Genomic DNA, 9,136 nt, shown 5'->3' with positions numbered 1-9,136 from the left:
GGACCGAGACCTTGAAGCTTTTTACTAGGTCCGTCTGCCATTGCTGCTCTCCCCAGGTTTTAATGAATTGGGTTGTGTGTTTCTTACCCCTCGCTCTTCCAACCAGGGTGCATTCAGCCACTTCTAAGGCTTCTTCCACCTGTACATCCATTCCCAACACTAAGTTTGCTTCGATGTCTTTCTTCTTGATTGATTTCAGTTTTTTCCTTTTTTCCCCTGTCCTCCTTATCTCAAAACCTCCTCCCTGGTTTGAGTGCTCGCGGCATTCTTATTTGCCTCCTCTTGCTGCTCATGCACTTCTTTATCCAAAATAGGGTTCCTTTGAGCGATTGTATCTGAGCATGTTTTACTGCCTGGATCTTTGATTATCCCTTCAGTGGTATCAAAGACCACTTCCTACCTCCCCTTTCCAGATTCGTTATATATTTTACTCGATTCCAAGATCCCTCCTACTCCGAGATCAACCGGTCCTGAAATCCGACTAGGGCTTACCAGGTTTTTGGTGGAGATTGCCCTAGTGACTGTCAACGTCCTTTCTGTCTCAGCTCCATTCTGAAACCCTCGAATCGAACCATAGTTGACGATGTCTTCAAGTCCTCCTGATAAGAGGGAACCCGATGCAAAGGGCTTTCCCTTGCCTGCCTGGGAAGGGAGGGGGTTTCCTGCTAGGTGATAACTCTCCTCCTGTAATCACGCCTCCTGGAGTCCCTTAGTGCCGTAGCTGTTCAGACCGGCCAGATCTGTATTCCTTTCTAAAAAGCCTTTGGAAAACTTGCTGCTCCCTATCCCTCCCGATGGACATTTCTCATTCCCTTGACTGCCAGAAGACCCGAAATACCATTCGATGTTCTGGGCGGTTAGTTCTTTTCCCCACACCGATAAGATGTCCTCCGGAGCTGGATCCAGGTCAACAACTTCTCTCGAATTAACCATGGTTAGTATTTTTGCAGGCAGAGACAAAAGAAACCGCAAACGGCTTGATCCCTCCAACGAAGAACGGTGTAGCAACTCGGGTATTCCGGATCTGGTGCCAGCGCATTAGCTTTCATCAAAAAAACATTCTCTTTCACATTTTCTTCACAGTGGTAAACCCTCTTTCCAAAAACTGCCTTGTATTTCCACCCAGCTGTCTCCATCAATACCTTTTGTCTGCCACTTGCCTCGCTAACAACCACGTTGTCCTGCTTCGTACCGAAGAGTCTCCGTCATCATTCTCTGTACCCATACCTGCAGGGGTCTAGGCCCTCGGCCTAGTCGGCCATGGCTTAGGCTTTCGCTCCTGCGCCCAAACCCTTCATTAATTATAATAATTATTTAAAATATATATTTTAAATTAATATGTATATTTGAATCTTAATTATAATTATTTTTTTTATTTTTGATCTTTAAATTAATAAAAAAGAAAATGCAATCAATAAATTATTGTCATAAATATTTATTTAAAAAATATAAAAAATAATTTTTTAAGTTCATTTACAAAATTCAATCTATTGTTGAATTTAAAAAACTTAAGTCAGAATTTTTTTTACAGCAACTTAAAAAATTTACATTTGAGATTTAATATAACTTAAAAAATTATATTTTAATAAAATTTAATTCATCACTAAAGTTATCATAGTTTCAAGGAATTTAAATTTAATATTTATAGAAACTCTAATCAATTTAATTTTGAATTTAATATCTGGCGAATTTAAATTTAATATCTTACCAATTATATAAAATTCCAACAAGATGGATGAAAAACAATACAATTAGCATGGGATATTGTTAGATGTGATCACAAAGATGATGCCTTATTAAATAATTAGATTTGTGTGCTAGCTAATGTTGTTTATATGTGCTAGAGGTGTATATAATTATATGATGTTAGTGAATTTGAACATGTATTTTAGATTATGTTTATCTTTCTTAAATGATTATCATCAAGATGTTTATTTTTATAAAATTATATATATTTGTTATAAATTATATATTATTGAACTTATATCGAAATTTTATATATGAAATTACATGCAAAAAGTACTTACTTTAAATAGAAAATGCAAAAATACTTTTATAAATTACAATGTTTAATATGGTTGAAACTATAATTGTAAAATTACTGTAAATATTTTTCGATTTTACAAATAGTTCATACATATTCATCCTAACTAAATTCCTTTTCAAAACACAATTACATATGAATAAATGTTATTTTCCATTGTACTATTTACTCTTTTTTAATATGCTCTTCTACCCTAAAAATTGTTATTATAAAAAAATTATGATCTCTAATCATAAGCATTCTATTGTCCCTAAAAGTTTATGGATGCAAATCTTCCTATATTTTTTGTTCTTGTCATTATTTTGTAAGTTGATTGCTCTCAAATTTTCACATTACTTCATTAATTGTGGTTTTAGTCAACATTGTGGGCATAATTTAAATATTTCCAAAAGTAATGATAAAAGTATGTAAACTAACAAACTACTAGTTTGAAAACCAAATTATCAAAAAATTCAGATTAAACTTATCACAAAATATAAATTAAAAAAATATGTTAGAATTTAAATTTTTAAATTATAAATTACACAATTGGAAATAATTACTTTTAAGTGTAAAAATGTTTCCACTGGAAAAATAAAACATATAAAAAATTTTGTGAATCTTACCAATAATATAAAATGCCAATAATTCGTAGAATAAAAAACAATTTAATTATCTAAATAAAGAAAATAAAAATATACAACAATAGTATAAATGATGAAATGACACAAGTACATATCACTTTCTATTGTTATCACCCTAATTATCTTCCTCGCTTGGCATGATAACACTGTTATTCTCAAAAATATGTTTTGATTTAGGGTAGTGTCTTAATACAAACCACCAATCCCTATCCAACACATCTCGGTAAAAAAAACTAGTTGCAGTGTTTGGTGAAAACATAAGTCTCCCTAGCTTCATTCCATGTCTTTATAAAGTTGATAGATATCAACCCACTCTCATGATATTTCTTTACATTTTTTCAATCAAAGGTGTCCCACCATTTTCACCTAAAAATACACAATGTAATGAAGAGAAGTTCACTTCAATGAGCTCTTACATATTTCTGACGTAACCTAACATCCCCTGTATTAGGTTTTGATCATAGTGGCTAACATGATTATATTGGTTGAACTTGACTTCCACTCCACAGTCTTGTTTCATGTATCCATCATTGAAATAATCCATGTGAAAATGATGTCCATATGACCACATAGATGAGAACAAATTCACCTATTAAAAAGTGAAAAAATCATATTGTCATGTGTCTAATAACTTGAACATAATTAAAATATAAAATATAGATGTTACAATTCAAAGTTACATTATGAAGTTAAAAATGTATAGAAAGAGATTATTATCAAGTTGTTGCACCCAATCCCTATGTTTAGCACATCCTTTTCAACACATGGGTAACAACCAGATGCACCGTATTTCTCTCTGACTTAGTTAGCAACCCAACCGTTAGGGTGTATCATTGGCATATTTTATTTTTAATGTTCGTGATGAGGCACACTTCTACCATTCAACCGTTTGAATTCTTTCATGTCACTTTATCATTTCCTCCTCTTCTACTTGTTTAACGTGACCCACGGTTGTGTCTCTTCCTAATTGTAAAGAATGAATATGTTGACGACTCCAATATTTGAATTCACTTATGAAATAAAACCAACACATATAGTACATATGAGATAAAAATATACATAAAATTTCAGTGTGAATCGTTATTGTGTAGAAATATTACAAATAAAAAGTCACTTACTCTTTATCATGCACCTTTTTCCATTCATTTCAAGAAGCTCCCCTTCTCTTTTTCCTTCATCCACTTCATCGTCCTAAATCACCACACCTAGTGCCTTGTAGGCTATGTTTTCGGAGCTCTTTTAGGTCTTTTCCAACAGTCTTTGAGGTGGTGGCTTCCTTTTGTAACTCTTTCTTGTGCTCCTGTAGCTTCCGTTGTCCTGCTTGTAGCAAACTTTACCCCTCCTATACAAAACCTTGTCTCTCTTGTATCAAACCTTGATCCTCCTATAGTTTCTGTTTTTCTTCTTCCTCAAAGTCAAATTGTATCCTTGGCTTCTTGGAGGTGACAAACCTAGTGGTAGGCATACTTGCAGGTGCTATAGGCGACTTTTATTTGGTTTTAAGAGGAGTGAACTCCTCAATATTTCCTTCACTGGATCCTATTTCCTCCTTTTCCTTGATGAATCATCAATAATTATAGGAACCTTTGTAGGAGTTTGTGGCTTCCATTGTCAAATTCTAGTGCTCTTCCTGGTTGTCAAATACATTTGACTTGGTCTTGATTCCTTCCTCTTGGGCTCGACAACTGTGCCCAATGTAGCTAGTGTTGTAGCTACTTGATGTTCAATGTCTTTTGGTCCTTATGGTGGAGAAGTATCCTTGGGGCTTACTCTTTCTTCTCGTTTCTTTTACCCCTATTCTCCTTTCATCTATGGTTATCCTTCCTCTGTCTATGCTGCCTTTTTTTCCTTTATTTTTATTTCTTCCTCTTCTATTCTTTCTGCTTCTTCCTCCTTTCTCTTTTCTCTTTCCTCTTCCTCCATTTTTCCTTCTCTTCCTGCAATAGTAGAGGCTCGATTCTCTCCTAGTGTGGGGGCTTGTGTTTCTATGAAAGTCTCCCTATCCATGTCCACAAATTTGTTTCATATGACAGGGATTCTGAAGTGGTTCAGAGCATCCACCACTATCCGCTTGATGAGGCCATGGTGAGAATGTTGGTGTTTTCCTTCGCTCGCCTTCTGACTCATCTCCATGATTGACAATAGGAAGAAATGAGGGACACTAAGTCTTTGAGGAAGATGTAATTCTGCCTTGAATCACAGCTCTTAGAGTAGGCTAAAGTGGTAGGAATAAACCACACTTAATCTCCCTTCACAAGATATATATTTAAGGATATGGTAAGCTACCTCATCCCACGGGTAAGGAAGAGTTTCTCTTCTCACTCCATTCTTGTCTTCTATAGGCTTCTCTTTTGAAACGAAGACATTTTTCCTAGTTGTGACACTTACTTGTTTGGCTTCTTTGTTCCACCTAATTCCAAGATGCAAGGTGGTCACCCTATTGATGGTTTTGGGACTGAGAGAGATGGAAAACCTTCTAACAACAATTGTAGCATTGTCTTCCTCTTGAGAGTGAAATTCCATGGCAAATTCATGGGAAAGATCATCATCATACCCCTTTAACAACTCAAAGAAACCCAACAACTATTGTCTTCTGAAGATTTCAAATATAGGAGGGTGTTTCTAAATTCCCCTAGCGTTTGAGGGTTCCATTATTTTAAATCCTCCCCCCATTTCTTCTCTATTACTCCTTGATGCTATGTAGGTGTGGAATTCAAAAAAAAATTAAACAGTCCCAGTGGCGAAACAATGGTAAAGTGTTTGGTAGTAGTGAGGAAGAAGGGTGCTCCAATTTATTTCAACCAAACTATTTTTTCTTCTCTTAACCACAACAAACTTCAAAAATACCTCCTACTAACCAATTTATTTCTATAGGCTCATAAATTTCAAGCAGAATTATGATGTAATTGGGTTTAGAAACAAAGAAGGAGGGTGTCACTTACTTCTTGTTAGAGAAATTATGGGTGTGCATGAAGGTTTTGAGAGAGTATCAAGCCAATGTCACTCATTTTTATTCTCCCAAGTCCTCATGTAGCTCCTCTCAGCCCTCCTATAGAAATTGCAAGCCTTCCTGTAGCTTTCTCTTGTAGCACTTGTAGACAGGGTTCAAAGCTCCTCAGTGGCACTCTAGGTTGCTCGATGCAGTAGCTCATCCTTCCTCTCCCTGTTCTTGGAATGAGTGATGGTGAAAATGAAATAGAGCCAACACCTAATATCCTCTTTTGGTTAAAATCTTTGAGCGCTCTAGTGACTTTACATTAACAAGAGTTTCCTCTTTTGGACCGTTGTCCCCACTAACTATAATCATTTCTCTCTCCTCATGATTATCACCTCACTCTTCAAAGAAACCAATTCATTTTGTGTTGATATTTCCACGCTGTATGGTGACTTAGCTCACACTTTCGTTTACTAGTTGAGGGTGGCTAATTTCAGTGGCCACCTCCAACCTATTAAAACACCTTTTCTCGCTCAAAACACATTTTACTCATTTTTATGTAGAGGGAGGAGGTTAGGGTTTCCATACTTGATCATACCTGTGGATCAAACTATTGTAGATGTTTTCATACTAGAGCTAGACCATATATCATTATGATCAAGGGAGTTGACCTCTTTGACTTATTTCTTGTGCATGTCTTCATTCTTGATGATACCTTGACTTTTACTTTTGATGTGTGTGTGCAAGTGACTCTTTTTATGTTGAAGTTTCTGCTCATAGTGGATGGAAAACCTCCCTGAGAATGAGGTGTCTCTTCATAGCTACAAACAAAGCTTAATCATCCCTTCTGGTGCTGGAAAAAAATTATATCAGTGATTCTTGTTGTGGTTTCACAGGCTCCTGCAGGAGGAGTTTCTTCTTGTAGTAGTCTCTTCATATTCCCTTGAAGTCTTTAGTTTACATGAGGTATATAGGGGAGATGATGAAAAGATATGAGGATAGGGTTAATGTCATGAAGGGGAAGTGTAGACACTATAGGAATAGAGAATATTGGCTTTTGTTTATTTTTAAGGTAGGATAAAGTGGGGAATTTGAGAAAATGTTTAGCGAAATGGAGTGGATGTGTGATGGATGGATGATGGAAAAATCATAGGAGTAACCTATATATCATTTCTTAGATTTATAATGGTATTTTTGGATTTTCTATTCCTCGTATCTCCCTCTTGTAGCTCAAAAAGATCCTCTTGTAGCATTATAGGACCTTCCTATAGCAATACAGGTCCTTCCCCTAGCATCACAGAGAGGAGATGAAATTTAGATTTCTTGATGATGGGATGGTGGTGAGAGATAGTAATATGAATGGAGAGGATGGATATGAGGTGTATGGATGGAGTAATGGATGAAAGATTTTAGGTCTTGACCAGTAGCCATGAAATCTTCTACTATGCACAATTATGAAAAACAAGAGAAAGGTTACCAGACACAATATAAGCTTCTTCTTTATTCTCCTTTTTTTTCTTTTTGTTTTCTTAAGACACACAGACTACCTCAAAGAAGGTTTTCAACCTACATGCTTTCCATAGGTGCCTCCAGGGAGGTTTTCTCTTAGGTATCTTTATTATCTTTTTCTTTTCCTTCTTTTTTCTCCTTGGCTGTCTCAAATAGGTTTTCAACCCTAGAGTTTCATAGTTTAAATTTATAGGAATCTTGTGGACTAGAAGCTATGAAACTCCCAATCACATTTAATTATTTGCTGGCTGAACTGATAAATTCTTCCTTGGACGAAGGTATTCTACATAGCTTCAACATATAACCATTTACAAGTAAGGGAATGCCTTCTTCATCAATGGTTCTGATCTAGACAGATCCATTTTCATGACAATTTTCTACTAGGTATGGACCCAACCATCTCTTCATTAGTTTTCCTTTAAAATATTTGAATCTAGAATCATATAACATGGCCCAATCCCCTTCTTGAAAAGTATTTTCCTTGAAATGTTTGTCATGCTAGACCTTCCTTGGCAGTTGTATGACTTTAGTGTGTAAGAGAGCTTGCACTTTGAACTCATCTAAGCCATTCAGTTGGAGCAACCTTTCTTGTTGTGCTATGGTGACATCTAAGTCAAACTGAGTTGCCATTTTCAAAGTGTTATATTAAAACTCAATAGAAATCAGAGCTTTCTTCCCATAAACCAAGTCATATGGATTGAATCCACTGGTGGTTTTCCAAGTGGTATTGTAGGCCCAAGTGGTCTCTACTAGTCCCTCTGCCCAATATTTCTGATAACCTTGGTGAGGATGCTCTCCAATGCTATGTTTGTGACCTCCAGTTACCCATTTGCTTGAGGGTGATAGGCAGTGAATGTCTTGTTCTTGATATGGTGTTGCCTCATGAGATCTTCAATCAAATTGGATGTGAATTGTGCTCCTTGATCAATGATTACCTCCCTTGGATACCCAAACTTAAAGAATACGTTTTCTCTTAAAAATTCTGCCACTTTATGCTCAATTGCTGCTTTGAATTCCTTTGTCTCAACCCACTTTGTATAGTAATAAGTGCACATAATGATGTACTTTTTATGTCCTGATGGTGGATCAATTAGCCCAATGAAATCCATCCCCAACTTGTCAAATGGATCTAAGGATACTTGAGGTTGTAGGGGAATTTCATCCCTAGGTGTGGGTTTTCCCATCCTTTGACACTAATCACATCTAGTGGTATATCTCCTTGCATCTTGATGTAAAGTGGGCTCTTAGTAACCAATCTGTAAAACTATAAAGGCTGTCCTTTTTGTAGCAAAACGACCTCCACAAGGCCCATCATGACATTCTGAGAGGATTCCAAAGACCTCCTATTCTCTTACACATCTCCTCAAGATTTGATCTAGTCCCAATCAAATAATATGGCCCCCAATCTAAGTGAAAGGAGATATTTTCCTTACAATGTCGCTTTTCTCCATGGATGATAGATATGGAGGAAACCTTCCAGCAACCAAGTAGTTTTATGTTTCAGAAAACCAAGGAGAAATCACTGAGATGGCAAAGAGGTGCTCATCTAGAAGTTTAGCATACACCATCTCTTAATTACTTGTAAAAATTTTTAACCTGGACAAAAAATTTGTAACCACATTTTCTTTCCTCGGTTTGTCAATAATAGTAAAATCAAACTACTGTAACAATAATAACCATTTAATTATACTAGGATTAACATCAGGCTTGTTAATCAAATATCTAATGGCTGCATGATCAGTATGAACAAAAGTTTGGCACCCAGTGATATAGTGCCTAAATTTGTTTAAAGAATGTACTACAACTAAGAGTTCTTTTTCAGTGACAATGTAATTTAGCTTAGCTTTAGAACAATTCTTACTAATGAAATAAATAACATAAAAAATCTTGTCCTCTACTTGTCCCAAGGTTCACCCCACAAGTTTATCCGCTGTATCAATATGGATACCGAAAGGAAATGCCCAGTTGTGACCCCTTAGGATGGGGTGCAGTGGTCAACTTTTCTTTCAACACTTTAAGGGCCAC

This window comes from Pinus tabuliformis, chromosome X, assembly GCF_031772625.1.
Source record: "Pinus tabuliformis cultivar Carrire ecotype Pingquan chromosome X, CPIR1, whole genome shotgun sequence".
NCBI classification, from domain to species: Eukaryota; Viridiplantae; Streptophyta; class Pinopsida; order Pinales; family Pinaceae; genus Pinus; species Pinus tabuliformis.
This window is presented reverse-complemented; position numbering follows the sequence as displayed.